We start from the raw sequence: 20,178 nt of genomic DNA, 5'->3' as shown, positions 1-20,178 counted from the left end.
GACCCGTGGCGTCCCCGGCCACCGGTTCTGCCCACGCAGTCGCCGGAACACACAGTGCCCGAGCTAGTCCCGGCTGCCCTGGACACTGAGCCTCAGGGCCCCCCAGGGCTGTTCCACATTCCCCTCCAAAGTCAACGAAGCCCCGGCTGGCTTTCCTCCTGGAAAATCAGTGGGACTCACTGCCCTCTGCTGGCTTCCTCCAAGGCCGCCCGGACTCCAGGAGCAGCGGGCACTTCGGGGAAGGCTGCCCCAGCTGTATCTCTGCACCCTGGCCCTGCCTGGGCCTGCATCCTACTGCTTCCCTGAGCTCCCCTGGCTGTGGCTCTGGAGGGAGCCGTGATACCCCTGCCCTTAGAAGCGCTCGCAGAATTGGAGCTAGACAGTGACGGCTCCCATTCCCTGAGCCCCTTGGGGGAACACAGGCATTTAACCGCTCTAGTCCTCAGAACCACTCCGCTTAACAAACAAGGAAGCCGAGGCTCAGTCTAGCTGATGGGTTTGCCAGAGACCACGCAACTGGTAACTGGTGGAGTGGGGACCTGAATCCAGTTCCTTCTGGGGGCTCTTTCCACGAAATCGAAACCACATGGACTCTGTCCAGATGGCCCCCCTGCTCTCTGTGCTGAGGATTTCAGGGGTATTTATTCATGCCTTTGAGTGCCTAGCATTGAACTGGTAAGTGCTGGGGAGACAGTGCCAACGCAAGCGGTGTGGGCAGGCCTCCCCTAAACCAACAGTGACGCAAAGCAGGTGGATAGACGAGGAAACCCCACAGTGCCTGGAAGCAGCCTGAGTCCCTGGAGGCAGTGATGCCCCGGTCAGGGTGCTGGGGAACGAGAAGACATTAAACTGGTGACAGTGGGGAGACGCAGGGAGAAAGGGCATTTCGGGCAGGCAATGGCTGGAGATTAGAGATTCGAGGGAACCCCAAATTCACCAGGTGGCTACAGCACAGAGTGGGAGGAGACAGTGGAGGTGACAAGGCCGGGAAGGCAGGTGGGGATACAGCCTAACTTCAAGAGACTTCCCACACAGTGGCCATGTCGGCTCTTGGGCCCCGTTTGGTGCCCTCGGGATTCCTGTGTACAAAGGGCTCCCCAAATCATAAATCCGGTACACTGGCTTTATAGCTGAAGCTTGGAGAGAAGGTGATTGGCTTCAGGTCACCCAGAGGAGCCAGAATCACACCCAGGTTACCTGATTCCAAGGGACACGCTGTCCCTGCAGCACCATCTCAAAGCCCTTCCTCCTTCCCCGGGGGATGAGTTTCTGTCCGATCACCACGGGGGGCAATCAGGGCCCACAAACCTTGGGATTCCCCTGGCAACTCTGTGGATCAGGCCCGCCCATATCACCTGGGTGAGGGAGTTTCCCTCTCTTTGAGATCAAACACAAACCCCAAACAGAAACTGCCCCACACCTGAGCTCCAGGTAAATGCAGCCCGAGCCTGTGAGGTATACACACCTTTTGGCTCACACCCAGGAGAAGAAAGGTAGCTGTTTGAATAAAAACTCTCCTGGACGGGCGCCCAGCGATTTATAGTTTGCAAAGTGCTTTCCCCAAACGTTCTGCCTTTTGATCCTCGCACCTGTCCTGAGAAAAAGGTGCTGCCCATTTTACAGAGGCAGAAACTGAGGCCTGAGAGGTGAAGTGCAATGCTCAAGGTCACAGAGGGAGGGCGCTCTAGGGTCAGAAACAAGTGGCCCCAGGAGGCGTCATGTGCTGGACACACATCGACTAAATGGCCCATCTCTGACGAATGCGGTGAGTAAAGCCAAGAGTGGTCATAGGAGGTGTCACTGAGGTCCTTTCAAAAATGCATAGCAGTGACCAGGCAGAACTCGGGAGGGGAGCTTTCTGGGCCAAGGAAAGCGTGAGCAAAGGCCTGGAGGTAGGAGGAAGCAGGCAGACAGGAAACAGGGAATACTCCAACGGGGCTGGTGCGCAGAGTGTGGGCGTACCCCGGGGTGGCTCCCCTCCTTTCCCAGGGACCTCTTCTCCCCTCCCCTATCTCCCAGCTGCCTCTCTCAACATCTGCTCTACTGTTGCTGTTGGGGTTCAGATCTGTCTCCCCCATCCTTCTGGAAGCTCCTGGAGGGCAAGGACCTTATCCAGTTCACTTCTGTATCCTCAGTCTCTAGCACAAGGCTGGCCTGGCACAGAGATGGAGCCAGTTAATGAATAAAGATGAATGAATGAATGAATGAATACACAGTGCCAGCTACATTACATGAAATAGCAGCTGAGAGGTTTTTGAACACTAACCACGTGCCACCAGGTGCTTGGCTAGCTACTTTTTATACACATCGTCTCTTTAATCCCTGCGAGGCCTATTATTTACTTTTTATTATCATCAAAATCTCCGTTTTATAGGTGAGGAAACCGAGGCACAGAAAGGTGAAGTAACTTGGGTAAGGTCACAGAGTCCACAAGTGTCCTTGGGATTTGAACTGAAGCCACAGGCTCAGTTGAGCGATTTTGCACACACTCTCAGCCACATGGGGACACAGCTGCCAGCACAGGCACACACACGTGTGCACACACACACACAAGAGCACCCAGGCCACAGCCTTGTGCTCCTGGACACCCGGTCCTCCCCAGATTTGCTTACCCCCTAGCATGGAGAAGGAGCTCACAGTCCTGGTGCCGGGCTGGGGGCAGGGGTGGGGTGAGAAGGAGCCAGGTGGGCTCTGAGACGTGCTCACTCCCTTTCTCTGGAACGCAGCTTTCTGTCATTAGGCACCTCCAGCTCAGGGGTATAGAAATCCTTTCTTTTGTACAGTCTCCCCTTCTATATAATCCCTGCCACAAAATGAGGATTCCCTGCAATAAAGGAAGCAAAGATTTCCCATATGCCTCTGGGCATACCAGGCCCTGTGCGGGTCTCCTTACAAACCCCGGGAAAGGTTTCTCAGTGTCCCAGGTCACCCAGGCTCAGGTGGAATGGGAGTTCCGATTTAGGTGGCCAGACCCTCTAGGCCAGCTCATCTTCCACTGCCCAAGTCCTTTCAGTACCCCCACGACCCCTTAACATCTGATAGAGGACAATCCAGCCTCAGGGAACAGGGAAGGGACCGGAGAGTGGAAGGCCTTGCCTGAGGTCACACAGGCAGCTCAGCGGGAGCTGGAACCCGGGCCCAAGGTGGGGAAGGGCTGCAGGAGCTTATTTCCAGCCAGAGCCGAACTCGGGGCTGACTGGGGTGCAGTCTGGAGGTGTGGGGAGGCCCTGCCTGGGCGCTGGGCCTCTTTGCCAGCTCCGTTTCATAGCAAAAGGGAAGGAGGGGCCCGCTGGGCATCAGGCGTCCGGACCAGGCCTGCCGGTCTGCGCAGCAGGGCGAGTTCATGGGCCGTGGGTCCTTGTACTGCTTCACACGCATAGCTGCACATGAGCTCTCTCGTGTGTGGCTGGGGCACAGGTGCGAGGGGCTGCGTGTTGCTGCGTGTGCAGGTGTATCTGGGTGTGTTTGAGAGCATCTGTGTGTGTGTCTAACGTTACCCCCACTGCACTCTCATGAAACCCCATCTCTTCCAGCGTCTGATCCCCATCGTAGGGCAGTGAGGGAGGCATGGCAGGGGTTGTGGAGAAAGAGAGGCCGAGGGAAGCTTGGGCCGAGGGAAGCTAGGGTGAGGGAAGGGCACCCGACCGCAGGAGGTAGCCCTGCGTGCCTGTTCCTGGATGCATGTTCCCATGCGTGTGCGGGTGCCATCTCCAGAGGGACCGGAAGTGATAACCCTTCAGGTCCGTCCTGGCTCTGCCCAGCATGTTCCTGCAGGGCTGCAGGGTCGAGCGTGTTTGGGGTCTATGTGGGCAGGGGAGTGTGTCTGAGCAGATGTGTGCCTGGTGAGAGAGAAAGCCTGTGCAGACTGTGGGTGTTTTGAGGTGTCTTCTTCCACCGGACGGCTCCCAAGCACCCAAGGCCTCAGAGAGGGATGGGGGAGCAGGCTCACCGGGCTGGCCAGAGGCTCTCCAGGCCCCTCTGCCCAGCTGGGCAGAGGCCTGGGCTGGTGTTGGGCACAGCGCCACCTTGTGGGGCCGCAAGGAGGGATCTGTGGCATGTCGGGGAAGCTGATGGCCTCCGTGGGGGGAAAGAGGGATGGGGATGGGGAAGAGTGGCCCCGGGGAACCTGGAAGGCCAAACCGCTCCCAGAACCCGGGCCACCAGATCCGGGTTGTGCCAATTTCCTGGGACAAAAGAGATCCAAGAGGCTTCCCTGAGGTTTCCCCCCATCCCCTCCTGGCTCCTCCTGGAGGATGCTCCTTCCTCTGACTCTTAAATGCTATTCCCATTGACTAGGGAAGTCAGACGCTAACCAAATTCTTAAAAGTGAGAAAAGCCAAAGGTGGCCATGTGTCCTGGTTTGCCTTGGTTTGCCTGGGACTGACAGGTCTCCAGGACACAGGACCCTCGGTTTTAACATCAGGGAAGTCCTGGGCAAACGGGACTAGTTAGTCACGCTAGATGAGCATGTGTGGCAGCGGGGAAATAGTGCAGATGATTCCTGGGGACCTAGGTTGGTCTGAAGGGTCAGCGGAGGCCTCTGTGCCCTCACCCCAGCAGGGGTCTTGTTGGCCACAGACGCTTTAGACAATCTCTTCTATCCTGAGGGCTTTGTTACCATCTCTGTGGGATTTGGTGACTCCCAGTTGGGCCTCCACCCAGACCTCTCTCGTGGGTTCGGTCCCTCATCTGCTCTGAACTAGTGGGCCAGGCTGTCACACGGGCGTAGCCACCCCACAGGCCTCAAATGCGATTATGATGTCCCCTGAGCCTCTTTCTTCTCCTGTGTTCCTATCTCAACAAGTGGCATTCCCACCCACTGGTCACCCAGCCAGACATCTTTGATCCCTCTTTGATCCCTCTGAATCCCTCACCTTCCACATCCAGTCCTTTCAATTCCATGTACAACCATCTCTCCAGTCTACTTCTTTCTCTCTCATCCCCGCTGCCACTACACTGTCACCACCATCCCCCCCTGGCCTTGCGGTCTCCAGCAATTGCCCTGAGTTCATCTAGAACAGGCCAGAACGTGGAGTCTGGTCCCAGCTTAAGGATGAGTGAGAATGCTGGCTTGGACTCGGTTCCAGGTCCTCAGTCCTGAGAATTCTTGCCATGCCAGCCTGGGGACACTCTCTCTAGCCACCCTGCGTGAGAGGAATATGAGGGCCCTGTTTTTGTCCTTCAGGGTGTTTGGGAAGGCTGGCCAAGGCCAGCTCAGGTATCTCTCTACTCCATATCCACTCTGCAGCTGGAGCGTCTTCCTGCTCAGGCCCCTCCATGGCTCTCCGTGGTCCTCAGGATGAAGTTGCAGCACCTTGACCTTGTTATGTGACCAGTTCTTATTATCCTTAGAGTTGCATTTCTAACCATTGCTCCACCTTTACCCGATGTGCTGGTGGTTTTCTGTGTTCTGGTGAGAATGATGATGGTATGGGTGCAATGGTGTGTACATGGCATTATTGGTGTGTGTGTGGTGGTTGGGATGGTGTGTTTCTAGTGGCTGTGATGGTGTGTGTGTGGTTGGGATGGCGTGTGTGTGGTTGGAATGGCGTGTGTGTGGTTGGGATGGCGTGTGTGTGGTTGGAATGGCGTGTGTGTGGTTGGGATGGCGTGTGTGTGGTTGGGATGGCGTGTGTGTGGTTGGGATGGTGTGTTGTGGTTGGGATGGCGTGTGTGTGGTTGGGATGGTGTGTTTCCAGTAGCTGCGCTGGTGTGTCAGTGTTGGTAGGGGCAGAATAGAGCTTTCAGATCGCTCACATCTACTTTGACCAGAGCAGTTCCAATTGTGTACGTTTTATGGATTGGGGTTCCTTACGACTTTGTTTCTAAGAAGGCTTTTGTGGCTTTGAAAGGTTTGCAAAGAGTCATTGCTCTAAGATGACTAGTTGTTTTCTGCTTCTCCTCCACACCAAGCAGCTTCCCACCTCTGTGCTTTTACCCAGGCTCTTCCAAAGACCTCCATCTCTCTCTGTAGAAATGTTACCCTCTGAAATGGCCCCACCTCCAAGAAGCTTCTGGGGCTCAGCGGCAGGGACAGGATTGCTCCCTCCTCTACGCACCACTGCCCTTCACATCTACCCCCTTTGTGTCCTTGTCTTACACGCCTAGACTAAGAGCTCACTGCCTCAGTAATCTCCACACTAACATTCTTCCTTTCTTCTCTGCTGACTCATGCACAGAGGTGAATAAAAATCGCATCAGCGGTTTTGTGCAGCACACAGCCTGGTGGGAAAGATGGACACATAGCACTGTGACATCAGTGCTATAATGGAGGGGAGCTAGAGGCCCCTGACCTGGGAGCAGGGAGGCAAAAAAAGGCTTCCTAGAGAAAATAATCCCCAAGCGTAGTTTTAAAGGATGAAACATGCCCCTGGAGAAGAAGTGGGGAAAAATATCCCGGGGAAGAACCGCCCGCCGGTCACATCGCACCCTCTCTGCTGCCCGTGTCCCCCCCTCGCCGGCCTCACCATGCTGTCTCTAGATTTTTTGGACGATGTGCAGCGAATGGACAAGCGGCAGCTGTATTATCAAGTCCTAAATTTTGGAATGATAGTTTCCTCGGCACTAATGATCTGGAAGGGGTTAATGGTCATAACTGGAAGCCAAAGTCCAATTGTAGTTGCTCAGTGGCAGCACGGAACCTGCATTTCATAGAGGAGATCTTCTCTTTTTAACAAATAGAGTTGAAGATCCCATCCGAGTGGGAGAAATTGTTTGTAGGATAGAAGGAAGAGAGACTCCTATAGTTCGTGGAGTCTTGAACATTCGTGAAAAGCAAAATGGACGTATCAAGTTTTTGGCCAAAGGAGATAATAATGTGGTTGATGACAGAGGCCTGTATAAACAAGGACAACACTGGCTGGAGAAGAAGGATGTCGTGGGGAGAGCAAGGGAGCTCCGTGCTCAGCGTGAGCCCAACACAAGGCTTGAACTCGTGACACTGAAATCAAGAGCCAGACGCTCAACCAACTGAGCCACCCAGGCACCCCCCAAAAAATACAATCTTTGGGGCGCCTGGGTGGCTCAGTCGGTTAAGCAGCCAACTTTGGCTCAGGTCATGATCTCACGGTCCGTGAGTTCAAGCCCCGCGTCGGGCTCCGTGCTGACAGCTCAGAGCCTGGAGCCTGTTTCAGATTCTGTGTCTTCCTCTCTCTGACCCTCCCCCATTCATGCTTTGTCTCTCTCTGTCTCAAAAATAAACATTAAAAAAAAATTAAAAAAAATACAATCTTTAAAAAAATAAAATCAAACCCCAACGTTGAAAAAAGAAAAAAAAAAAAATGTGCGAAGGCCCCAGCATTAGAAAACACGGTTGGCTTGTGTGACAAACTGTCAGCAGTTGAGACTGTGGAGTGACGACTGTGGGGAGCAGGGCATAAGGCCTGAGAGGTGGGGAGGCTGCGTCCCAGGGGACTCTGGGTGCCCAACTGTGGAGCTGGCACTTTCGTCCCAAGAACAGGCCATGGCAGGGAACTGAAAAGATACTGACAAGGTCAGATTTCCTTGTTAAAAAAATGTTGTGGTGACATACGGCCTAAAATTTGCCACTGTGAACTGGTATTAAGTACACTCACACTGTCGTGCACCATCACCGACCACCCATACCCAGACCTGTTTGTCCTGTAAAACCGAAACTCTATACATACACCTCCCCCCAGTGCCTGGCAACCCCCATAACCATTCTGTCTCTGTGGATCTGACCACTCTAAGCACCACATATAAGTGGGATCATACACTATTTGTCTTTTGCACGTGTGTGTGCCTGGTCAATGTCACTTAGCATCGTGTCCTCGAGGTTCACCCGTGTTGTAGCATTTTGCAGGATTCCTTTTATTTTTAAGGCTGAATAATATTCCGGGGGTTGTACTTACACCACGTGTCATTTATCCATTCATCGGTCGATGGACGCTTGGGTTGATTCCACATTTCAACTCTTGTGAATCGCGCTGCTAGGAACGTGGATGTGCGAATATCTCTCTGAGACTCTGCTCTCAGTTCTTTCGGATGTACACCCCCACGTGCAACGCCTGGGTCGTGTGGTATGTCTATTTCTAATTTTTTGAGGAACCACCGTCCTGTTTTCCATACAGGCTGCACCACTTTACATTCCCACCAACAGGGCACAAAGGGTTCCCATTTCTCCACATCCTTGCCAACGCTTACTTTCTTTTGCTTGGTCTTTGGTTTGGTTTTGGTAGGAGCTATCCTAATGGGTACGGGGGTGGCATTTAAAACAACTAATTCACCGAGGTGAAGTTCGTAATAACATAAAATTAACCTTTTTTTTTAATATTTTTAAAAAATTTATTTATTTTTGAGAGACAGAGAGAGACGGTGTGAACAGGGGAGGGGCAGAGAGAGAGGGAGACACAGAATCCAAAGCAGGTTCCAGGCTCTGAGCTGTCAGCACAGAGCCCATGCGGGGCTCGAACCCATGAATTATGAGATCATGACCAGAGCTGAAGTCGGACGCCCAACCGACTGAGCCACCCAGGTGCCCCTAAAATTAACCTTTTTAAAGTGAACGGTGCAGTGGCCCGTAGTACATTCAAAGTGTTGGGCTACCTTCCTCTCTATGTAGTGGCAAAACATTTCTATTACTCCAAGTAAAACCCCTTACATGTTAAGTAAGTAGTTTCTCCCCAGTGTCCCTTCCCCTAGTCCCTGGCAACCGTCAGTTCTCTGCCTTATGGATTCGTCTGTTCTGGACATTTCACACAGATGGAGCCATGCGATATGTGACCTTTTGTGTCTGGCTTGCCTCCCGTAGCTTCGTGTTTGTAAGGTTCACCGGTTCGTCAGTACTGCATTCTTTTCTATAGATGAGTAATACTCTGCTGTGTGGATTTGCCACTCATGGAGTATTCATTTGCCTGCTGACGGACACTGGGCTGGTCAGGCTTACTTTTGACCCCTCGAGCTCTGTCCATACAATGGTTTGGAGGGAACAAGACAGGACGAGGAAGAAGGGCTGGGGCCGTGTCAGGGGGGGCAGGCCGAGGGCTCTGGCCGTGGGAAAGACAGAGGAGTGCATTATTTAGGTTGCGAGGTGCCGGAGGGAGAAGTGAGGCATGTCGCCCCAGTTGTGTAAGACAAGCCATGGAGGAGGACAGGTGGGAGAAGACGGTCACGGGTTTGGTTTGGGCCTTGCAAGTTTGAGTTGTTTGTGGACCATCCAGAGGGAACTGTCCTCCATGCAGTAAGAGCTGTGGGCCTGGAGCTTGGGGGGAAGTTCTGGGCAGAGTGGGGCTTGGCAGTCAGCAGTGTGTCGCCGAGAAGAACAGAAGAGAGCGGGGAAGAGGGAGATGGGAGGGCTCAGAACAGAGCCTCTTACACCGTGTACTCTCAAAGGCAGGACCTGACCACCTTGCTCCCCACTGATTGCCAGACCCAGCCACAATGACTAGCATATACACACAGCCACTTACAACCCGGTAGGATGAATGAAGGAGTCCACAGAAGCCTGGGACCTCGCAGGAGAAATCAAGAAAAACAGGGTGTTGGAAAAACTGAGAGGAACACGTTTCAAGGATAAAGTGGCTGGCTAATGCTGCAGCTGTCAGTCTGGGTAAGAACGTTTTTTTTTTTTTTTAAGTTTTATTTATTTTTGAAAGAAAGGGACAGAGATAGAGTGCGAGCAGGGGAGGGGCAGAGAGAGAGGGAGACACAGAATCCGAAGCGGGCTCCAGGCTCCGAGCTGTCGGCACAGAGCCCGGCACAGGGCTCGAACTCACGAGCTGTGAGATCATGACCTGAACCGAAGTCGGACGCCTAACCTAACGCCACCCAGGCGCCCCGATAGTCTTGATTTATGTGTGGAAACGGAGAGAGCACTGGTGACCCAGGCAAGTGACATGGTGGAAGTGGCAGCCGGGGGTGGTGCCCAGTGAGCACGAAGTCAGATTTGCAGAGTCTGGCCAAGTCGGGGTAAGCCCGAGAGCCCTTGCGGGAGAGGTGCATGGAGTGGAGACAGTGAACCGAGAGGCCTCATCTGGTCAGTCTAGGCCAGTCAGGGAGCCAGGATCCAACTGAGTGACCTTGGCTGGGTCCCTCCCCTCTCGGGTATTCGAACAGCTGCTCTTGAGGGGTCTGCGGTGACTCAGCTCTCTGCTTCACTAGCTGCCCCCTCAGGTGACCCTCCCCAGGACCAGCCCTCACTTAGTGCTGTGACTAGGCCCTTTGGCTCTGCAGAGGGAAGGGCTCCTTACCTCGGGGAACCTTTCTATGTAGACTCGGGAAGTAGTTAGGTGGGGAAGACATAACTAGAAGTTTTTGGCTGCTATGCCAGAGTTTCCAAGACCAAAATAGTTTCCTTTCCCCAAAGCTGAGCTTTTTCATAAGCCCCAGGCACACCAGATGGGAAGGGAGAAGCATCTAGAAAAAGCTGAGAGGGGCGCTCAGTTAGACGTCTGATTTCAGCTACTGATCTCATAGTCTGTGAGTTTGAGCCCCGCGTCGGGCTCTGTGCTGACAGTTCAGAGCCTGGAGCCTGTTTTGGATCCTGTGTCTGCCTCTCTCTCTGCCCCTCCCACTCCCCCATTTCAAAAATAAATAAACATTAAAAAAAAGAAAAAAGGCTGAGAGACCCCAGGAGCACCTAGTGTCACAGGACTTTATCATCTTGCATCCAGACGGCTCAAAAGACCCCTGTCTCCACCTCACTGCTGGCCCAGAGGAGACACCCAGCAGTGGTAGGGGAGCTCTGAGGTAAGAGGAGGGACACCAGGTCTTTGCGTATGGTTTGATCACTTCCTTGCTGAGTGACCTGAGGCCAGGGGCTCCTCTTCTCCAGGACTGTTTCTTGTCCACCATGGATTCACCTGACTGCCAGAGACTAATACACAGCACAGCACGAAAGGTGCCCTGGAGAGGCAGTGACCAGAAAGGGGTGTGAGGCTTAAAGATCCCCTGGTTATTTATTGAGGGTCTACTAAGTACGGGGCACTGTGCCAACCACAGATGCAACAGCCTGGGAGGTAGGAACTCAGATTCAAGTCCCAGCTTTGTCTTTAACTCCCTGTGTGGCCTAGCCTCAAACATGAGCATGCAAGGAACAGAATCACCAGGCAGTGGCACGGACTGCAGGCCTTCCCCCCAGAATTTCTGATTTAGTACGTCTAGCGTCGGGCCCAAGAATTTGCATTTCTAACTGATGTTGCAGGGAGGAACCGTACTTTGAGAATTGCTGGCCTAACCATTTGTCTGAGTCTGACTTTCCTTGGCACTCAACAGGGAGAATCGCGCCGGCCCGGCTTACCTCCTGCCAAGGCGTGCTCTGGGGTGCGAATCAAAAAGCTGTAGAATTATGGAACTTCTGAGAGAGCTGGTTGGGACCTCAAGATCCACCTGCTTTGAACTCCCCACTGGACAGGAGACGAAACTGAGGATCAGAGATGGCACAGACCAGGGTCACAGTCAATTTGAAGGCACCAGAGATGGAGTTAGGACCCACAGAGCCTCCCGCCTTCTCCCAGGTTCCCCCAGCCCAAAGGAGGTGCTTTTACTATCTTTCTTGTAAGATGAAGTGACACTACATGGTATTTGCAGCAGATGCTCTGAATGTCCTGCCTGTGTCTCTTGGTGTCCACCATTTCTGTGCATCTCGACCCAACAGCTTCCAAGTGCCAGCCCCTGCACTCTCCCTGAGGACCTTTTCTGGCCTCAAAGCCCACTTGGCCCGGCCTGCATTTGTGCAGGAACACTGCCAGAGACTTAACATCTATTTCCTCTGAGCAAATCCCAACCAATGACAGGTGGATACATACTCCAGCTTCCTTGCCCCTTGATTGGGACAACACTGAGGCACATTCTTCACCATTATCCAGAATTCCTTAGTGGAACTGAGCCCGGGCTGGTTCCAGCAGAATCTTGCTTGAAAGTATATTCTTTGCTTCTTTCCCTTCCCTTTCTCACTTTCTAGCACAACCTCTACAGGGGTTTCCTCAGATTATCTTTCAAATCAACTGTTTCAAATCCTTGTTTCAGGGTCTGTTCCTGGGGGAATCTGGTCTCAGACATCATCATTATCATCATCATCATAATAGTAACGCCATTTATTGAACACCTACTATATACCAGGTATCATGTACATATGACCTCATGTGATCCTCATGACAATACTCTTAGGCCTCTATGTAACGGTTGAAATAATTCAGTTCAGAGGCCTGACCAAGGACTGTCAGACGGTAAGCCTTTAGCAGGGCTGGATGTTGAGGGACCTTGGTTCCCTCCCTAGGGGCCCAGCCCCACTGCGTGGTCACACCCAGAGAAAAGGCAACCTGGGGCATTTTTAGGCCCTGACACTGTCCCCACAACAGGCACTATTCACAATGGCAGCAGTGGGACTCCTTCTAAGGACCTCAACTAGTTGAGGATATTGATAAAGGAGACAGCTGGAGAGGAAGAACAGGCCAATATTTTATGAGGACTGTAATCGACAGACTGGTCTGTGTCTACTCTTGGAGAGTCCCAGGAATAACTGGGGGACTCTTTGGGGATAATTTCTTCCTTACGTAGAAGGGGGCTCAGGGCCATTGTCTTTGGACAGAAATAAACCTCCATTTTGTAATCACAGATTGGTGAAGCCGGGCAATGTTTAGGCTGCACTGAATACACTCCTAATGTGTTTGTGCAGATCGAATAGGGTCTTTGTTTATGGAAGTGCAATGTTTTGCTTTAGGCTTCAGTTTCAAAGAGCATGTTTCCATAGCAATTATTTTTGTTGTATAAAGAGAAAGCTATTGGGGTAATAAAATCATACACTCACATACAGTACAATAAACTCCCGGGATGGTACTCAGGGGCCTGCATTAGACTTCACACTGGGCCCATTCTCCCTGGTGGGAGCTTTGAAAGTATCTCCCCATTTCTGGCCTCAGTTTCCTCATGTGTCACAAGCGAGGCAGCTGCATGGGCCCTACGCTCTCCGAGGCCCCAGGTGACAGGGTCCATGGTTCTCCCTCAGGGCCGCCTGGCAAATCTAGGCAGCTTTGCTGCTCCAGTCCAGCCTGGAAGCAGATCTGTAATTGAGCCTGCAGGGTCCCTGTGACAGGCACAGCCTGTAAATCTCCGCTGGGGAAGCAGCCCAGGGAGATAAATTGTACCGCAGCGGACTCTCCTTGCATTCTAGGAGCCGCCTGTTTCTGGGGTTAACGTGGAAAGAAGGGAGGGCCGATAAAGCCCTTCCCCATGATCAGACACTCAACAGGGTGGGGGGAACGAGGACCCAGGCCACCGCTGGCAGGGAAGGAGTGGTTGCAGCGTGGTGTTTGCTCCTTGGAGCCCATGAACACGGGCACTGGAGGATTTAAGCAAAACAGTGACTTGGTCCGAATGAATGCATTGTCATAGGGTGTATACATGCCTCTCTCCTCCCTCAGCTTCTGAGCCCAGACACTGTGTCTGAGTCAGCTCGGTGTGCCAGCGCAAGGACTGGGACAGGGCAGGCATCCCTGAATACAAGTAATGGAAAATAATCACGATAGCTAATGCTAATGAGCTAACGCTCAGTCTGTGCCACGCCCTGAGCTTATTGTTCTGCATGTATTATTTACTCCTTGCAATCCTAGAAGGCACAGCTCCGTGACACAGAGATGCTAAGTAACTTGCCCACGAGCCCTCAGCTAGTAAAGCGGCTGGACCAGGATCTAAACCCAGGTAGCTTGGCTCCAGAGCCTGGGCCCCGAAACACTCTGCAAAATGATCAATACAGTAGTGACAACGACAATGGAAATTCACTGTGTCAGGTGTCTGTCACGGGGACTGTGGGAAGGAGAGGCAGAAGTCCACCGGCTGGCCTGGCGGAGGGAAGCAAAGGACAAGGGCTGAGAGAGGTCACCTCTTGTCTGAGGAATGAAGAGATACTTGAAAAGACCAGAGCGTAGAGGGGCAAAGTGACAGATGAATCTGGGGAGGAAGGCGGGGCTAGATCCTGCCGAGCCTGCGGTGCTGGGGGCCAGGGAGCACAGGTCTGTGGCATGGGCGAGGGCAGGGCAGTGACAGGCCAGGTGTGAGGACCGCACCACCTCTCACCGGCTCTGTGACCTTGGGCAAGGCACTTCTCCTCTTGGAACCTCAGTCTTCTCATCAGTAAACTGGGGTTGCTAATCCCGCTGCCTCTCAGGGCTTGGGCAAAGATTAATAAGGCAACAGATGAAAAGGATTTTATAGACTGTAAAAGATTTCACAAATGCAGGCTTGGGGGTGGGATGGAAAGAAGTGAAGCGATAGTCATTGTGAATTTAGCCAGCTGTCTTTACATAGAGACTACCAGATTCACTCCAACTTTTATGGTTATTAAAAATAATGACATTTGCACGTGGCACTGTTACTCGCCCTTTGGCCTTTATTACCTCACTTGAGCATCTCCAAACCTTTTACGTGAGATGTAATCATTCCCGCCTTATGAGTGAGGACACCGAGGCACAGAGAGGTGCTTGGCCCACCCCAGTCATGCAGGCCAGAGGGGCAGCTGAGGTATGGTCTAGGTTTATGGCTGAGCAGTTGTGTTCTTTCTATTTGGTCTCACAAAACTTGGTTCATATTGAACGGCTTGTCTGAGCCGATGCCTCCAAAGGGTAAACCAAGGGCACAAAGGTACAGGAAGGCAAGTACAGCAAGACAGTCATCTAGGGGTATTTAGGATTGGAATGCTTGAGGTCTTGACTATTGGTCAATAACCTCAGAGGTTTGAGACAGGTCATAATCTGTCATTTTACTGAGGCCCAAACTTGAATTATTTTTTTTAATTAAAAAATATTTTATTATTTTTGACAGAGAGAGAGAGACAGAGAGAGAGAGACAGAGAGTGAGCAGGGGAGAAGCAGAGAGAGAGGGACACACAAATCTGAAGCAGGCTCCAGGCTCCGAGCTGTCAGCACAGAGCCCGACGCAGGGCTCGAATTCACAAACCACGAGACCATGACCTGAGCCAAAGTTGGACACTTAATTGACTGAGCCACCCAGGCACCCCCCCCCCCCCCCCACAAATTTGAATTCTCAAAGACAGGTATGTGGAGGAAAAGCCTGCCTGGCCTACACTTCTTAGCTCAACTTACTGGTTTTTTCCTCCCCAGAAGAGGCAGGGTGATCCAGGGAGAGAATGCACGTGGGGTTAGAGGCAGTCCATCCGGGGAGAAATCCCAGTTCTGCCACCCAAAGCTGTGTAACCTTGAGGAAGCAGCCTCCTGTCTCTGAACCTCGGTGTCCTGATTTGTAATACAAGTATATTCATATCTACCTCAAAGGGCTGTTGAGGACTAGTGAGATCACGGTCATTCACGGACCCTGCAGGATACCCAAGGAACAGGTCACGGTGGGCTCTGGGAGGGGAAATGGGAGACGGGAGTCTTCACATAATACTCCATAAATGTTAGCTTTTACTGTCATTATATATATTATTATAAATCAGTTTTTAAGAATCTGTTTATTTGTGGAAAATAACCTCCCCCCCCCCCAAAGCTAAATGCTCCTTCATGGAGCTAAAGAGGAAGAGGCTAAAGCAAGTGATGCTTCTGAGTCAGAACGTAGGCGTTTCGTGGGGCAGACACCTGCTTTTGACTGGGCTCCTCGCTGAGTCAGGTGAGGCTGACGCCTGGGCACCTGGAAGAGCAGGGCAGCTTGGCTGAGAGAAAGGCTCGTCCACCCACGAAGGGCCTCAAATGCCTGTCAAACAGTCAGTCCACAGCCCCGGGCTTGGCACCTGTCCTTGTTACTTGCTGGCTAACTGTGGGCAAGTCACTGAACCTCTCTGAGCCATCAGATTTTCATTCAACAAACGAGGACAGAGTTACTCTTCTGCCTTGTAGGGCTGCTGTGAGGCTCTGACAGAGTCAGGTGGCAGCTACCTTCATCACATCTTCATTATTATGAGGCCTTTGGGCTTCCTTGGGGACAACGCAGACCAGAACAAGGCTTTTCACCGCGGTGGTGAGGTTGGATTATAGGGGTTAGAGAGGTCACTTCAGAGGCCGGTGTGGGGCAGGGACTGAGAAGGATTGTGTGTGCGACCCTCCGCACTCCCACCCCATCTGACCTCTCTGGACAACACCTTTAGCAGGGAATCGAACGACCCCAACAAAGGGCTGATTCTGGATTGCGGCAGGGAAACAAAATCTGAATATAACTAACAGAGCTTTACCTTATCCACTTGCCAGGGATGGTATTTATGCTAATCCTATTCCAAGCGAAAGCAACTCAGACTAATAACAGCCGCGCCTCGGTTCTGGGTTCCCCACCATCTGTCCGTCCGCCCGCTCTGGGTTAGGTTTTCCCATGGAGCGCAAACAGGGCCGCTCAGTGGCGTGGGCGCTCATGGGCCAGCTTGAAGGTGTGCAGGGGGAGACACTCATTCAGGACGTATGTATGGAGCCCTGCCAGGCACTGGAGACCCAGAGGAGGGACAGACAAAGTCACCGCACCCATGAAGCATGTGCTCTGGTGGGACAGGCAAAAGGAATAAATGAGTACAGTAAAGAACTGGAGATGGGGTTAAACCCTAAGAAGAAAAAAAGCATCGATGTGTCAGAAAATGACTTGGGGGTGAGGGCCTAATTAGAGAGGTGGCCAGGGAAGTACCTGTCTGAGGAGGTGAGATCTGCACAAGGAGTCACCACTGGAAGGTCAGAGTGCACGAAGCAGAGGGAGCAGTGGAGCAGACCCCCCAACAAAGGGCCACGGTTTATGAGTGTGAGGGACAGAAGGCCGGAGTGGCTGCAGCCGGGGGTAGGAGACAAGATGGAGACAGTGCCAGAGGTCAGGCCACTGGGGACCTTGTAGGTCACCGTAAGGGCTTTGTGTGATGGGAGCCACTGGAGGGCTTTGCACGGAGTGACCTGACCTGCAGTCTGTTTTAGATGTTCACTCCGGCTGTGGGGCGGAGAACCGATTACAGGAGGGCCAAGAGGGACCCCAAGGAGACAAGGTCAGAGGCTCTGGCACTAGGGATGGGGAAAAGAATAGGATTGAGGTTACGTTTTGGAGGTAACAGTGAGAAAAAGATATGGAGGGTAGAGTACCTAGCACATTCTCTAACATGCAGCGGAAGCTCACTATGTGATGGCTGGAGTTTAGATTAGTTGATACTCTGCCATACAGCCTTTCCAAAATAATACCTTTGAAAAATCCTGGTATTTGATCAGCTCAAGTACTGGCCCGGAGGCCCCCACGACAATGCCAGCCGCGTTTTCCCTCGTGGGCTGTCCTCAAATCATGTCCCCAGTGGCCACGTGGGCTGCTTACCTCTGAGATGAACCTCCCATGGGCCATGCATTTTCTGGCTCTGAAGCAATCCAACCCTTAGTGCTTCCTCAGGGAGCTCTGCTCTCTGCATCAGGCAGGAGAGGATGAGACTCTTGCATGTATAGAGAAACTGCAGAACCATGAGAGACTCATGAAAATCATGAGGGAGGGCTTGGCCCCTATCCTGCATGGTGAGAACCTAAACAGGACTCAGGCACCGGGTCTCACCTGGGCTTCTAATTCCCTCATTTCAGTGTGTGTGTGTTGAGTTCCTGCTCTGTATAAGACTCTGCTGGGGACACAGAAATGAATCAGACACAGTCCCTGTCCCAAAGCTCACCGTCAGGGTGGAGGAGGAAACGAACAAGTGCCTCGTGATGTGCCACAGGAGCTCAATATTTGTTGATTAACAGTTACCTGAGTAGTAGGTCCCTGATCCAGAACCTCTACTTTTCCTTAGGTAATTTCCTCATCTCAAAATATCAAAAATTCCCCAAGTAGAAATTTCCAGCCCAGAATTCAGGCCTTCACAGACTGTCCCCCACCTCAGTCTCCACTCTCACTTCAGGCCATTCGTCCTCTGTCTGCACTTTGGCTCTAGCCATATCATGCATATTATGGTTCCCTGTTCTTTGACATTTCTCTGGCTTGCATATACCTTTCCTTGTGCTGGAGCACCACTTCTCCCATTCCCTGCCTGGTAAACTCCTATATACCTGTCCAAGGGCGGCTCCCAAATTAGCATCTTTGCAAAGCCTTTTTCATTCTCTCCAGACCACCCCCCTCCATAGGCACACCTAGGCCCTCCCTCCATAACGCTCCCACAGTCCCCAACCCATTCCTCCAGATGACAGATTGCTATGGATTGATGACCTGGTTCCCCCACTGGAAGATGGGCTAGGACACAAAGCCCCTATCCGGTTCATCTCATCTCAGGGCCTGCCACAGAGGAGGGGGATATTCAGTAAGCGTTTTCGTTCATGGGGGTGATAAGGACATCAGTGTGGTCATAGCAGAGATAGATGAGAGGCACAAGAATGAAGCCAGAGGTCAGGAGACATCTGTAGGACAGGGCTCCCAGTGCCAGGCCTCAGGGTAGACTTCAGCCACTGGAGAAAAAGCTGAGGGAGAATAGGAAAGCCAGATCCCACTCAGAGGTGAATGAGTAGGGCAGGAGAACTATTTGGGGTTGTGATAGGGGATGTAAATATTGATTATGTTTACGTCATGTTCTCAAGGGCTATTAGCTCTGGGCTCATCTTCCAACATAAATAAGAGAAGATAACACTTGCCATTAAGGACTTAATGTCTATTAGTAGGCAACAAAATACCTGTAATACAAACATCATCCCCTTCTTCACCTCGAGACCATTTCATGATACATTCTCTTATTCAGATGGGGGTACTGAGAGCTGCAGAGTTGAAATAGCGTGTCTAAAGTTGCTAGTTGAATAGTAAGGAGCCAATGATTATCCTCCTCAAAGGCAGTCTTGAAGAGCTGTGGAGGTAAAAGTCTTGCCAATCATAGAATTTGTGTCTCACACAGCATGGTTGTTTGTGTTTTCTGCATTAAAAACATCACAATACATGAATTTATATTCATTGTGAAAAACAATCCAACTGGATTACAACTGAAAGTATAAAACAAATATGTGAGTCCATACTGATAGCGAGCTAGCTAGCCAGACAGACAGGGGAGAATGGACAGATCTTCCTTAGGGAAGAATTCCAAATAATATAAGTAGATACTCCACCCAGGAGAAAGGAGTTTAATCACCACCGCCTTTGAGAAAGGTCTGGACTTAGTGACTTGCCTTCAAAGAACAGAGTATGGGAAGGGAAAAATAGTAACATTTACAGTGGAGAGACAGGGCAGACACTACCTTAACCAAGCAACAAAGGTGAACATTCCCAGGGATAAAGTATATGGATGTCCTATACCCCTGGATGTGCTGTGACAAAGACAGCTCACCTCTGTGGTATTCTTCCCCAAAACCCATCACCCCAGTTCAGTCAGGAGGCCTTCTTCAGACAAACCCAAACTTAGAAACATTCTACAAAATGCCTGGCCAGCACTGCTTAAGACTGTCATAGTCATAGGAAACAAGGAAAGACTGAGAAACTGGTCACAGAGCAGAGAAGACTGGAGAGGCATAATGACGAAATGCAGTTCAATCCCAGCATGAATCCCGGAACAGAAAAAGGACGCTAGTGGAAACACTGGCGAAGGCTGAATGAAGTCTGGAGTTTAGTTCATAGTTGTGTGCCAATCGTGGGTTTTTAATTTTGACAAATGCGCCACGCTGATGTACAATGTTAACGACAGGGGAAACTGGGTGAGGGGCAAATGGGAGCTCCCTGTATCATCTTTGCAACTTTTTTGTGAGTCTAAAATTATCCACAAAGTTTATTGTAAAACAGGTAAGGAGAGAGTGAGTCCCTCCATCGCTCCACCCAAAGCCTCATTCTAAATTGGGTACACATGTGTATACATCTTCTTCTTCAATATGTTCGTGGAGTGTTTCCCCTTTACCGAAGTGGTTCATACCAAAGTGGTACCTTCCCCTTTTCACTAAACCATATATGTATCAGTGGCGTCTCCGTGGCAGTAACAGATTTTCAGTACAGATCTATGCTGTCCAATACAGTAGCACTAGCCACACATGGCTACTGAACACTTGAAAATGTGGTTGGCCCAAATTGAGATGGGCTGTTAAATGTAAAATACACATCAGACTGCAAAAACTCAGTACAAAAAAAGAATGTAAAATATCTCATAAATAATTTTTATGTTAATTACATGTTAAAGTGATAATATCTTCAGTGTAGAGAGCTCAAATGTATGTCTCCTTTTTAAAAATGTTTATTTATTCTCGAGACAGAGAGAAAGAGAGAGAGACACACACAGAGTGCAAGGAGGGGAGGGGCGGAGAGAGAAGG

General features: G+C 51.4%; 1 long non-coding RNA gene across 1 annotated transcript in view; it reads right to left on the bottom strand.

The window, feature by feature from the left end:
* Positions 1–20,178, bottom strand: part of LOC121027170 (uncharacterized) — a 24,682-nt gene extending 4,504 nt beyond the window's left edge. Inside the window, exons 1-2 of the long non-coding RNA XR_005788582.1 lie at positions 17,239–20,178; positions 11,258–11,380 (exon numbers count right to left, since the gene is read on the bottom strand). This is a non-coding gene — a long non-coding RNA (uncharacterized LOC121027170). The remainder of the gene's footprint in view (positions 1–11,257; positions 11,381–17,238) is intronic.

Source organism: Herpailurus yagouaroundi, unplaced genomic scaffold (assembly GCF_014898765.1).
Source record: "Herpailurus yagouaroundi ecotype Mexico unplaced genomic scaffold, PumYag 77, whole genome shotgun sequence".
Classification (NCBI taxonomy): Eukaryota; Metazoa; Chordata; class Mammalia; order Carnivora; family Felidae; genus Herpailurus; species Herpailurus yagouaroundi.
Note: the sequence above shows the minus strand (reverse complement) of the source record. Positions and strands in the feature narration are given on the sequence as shown.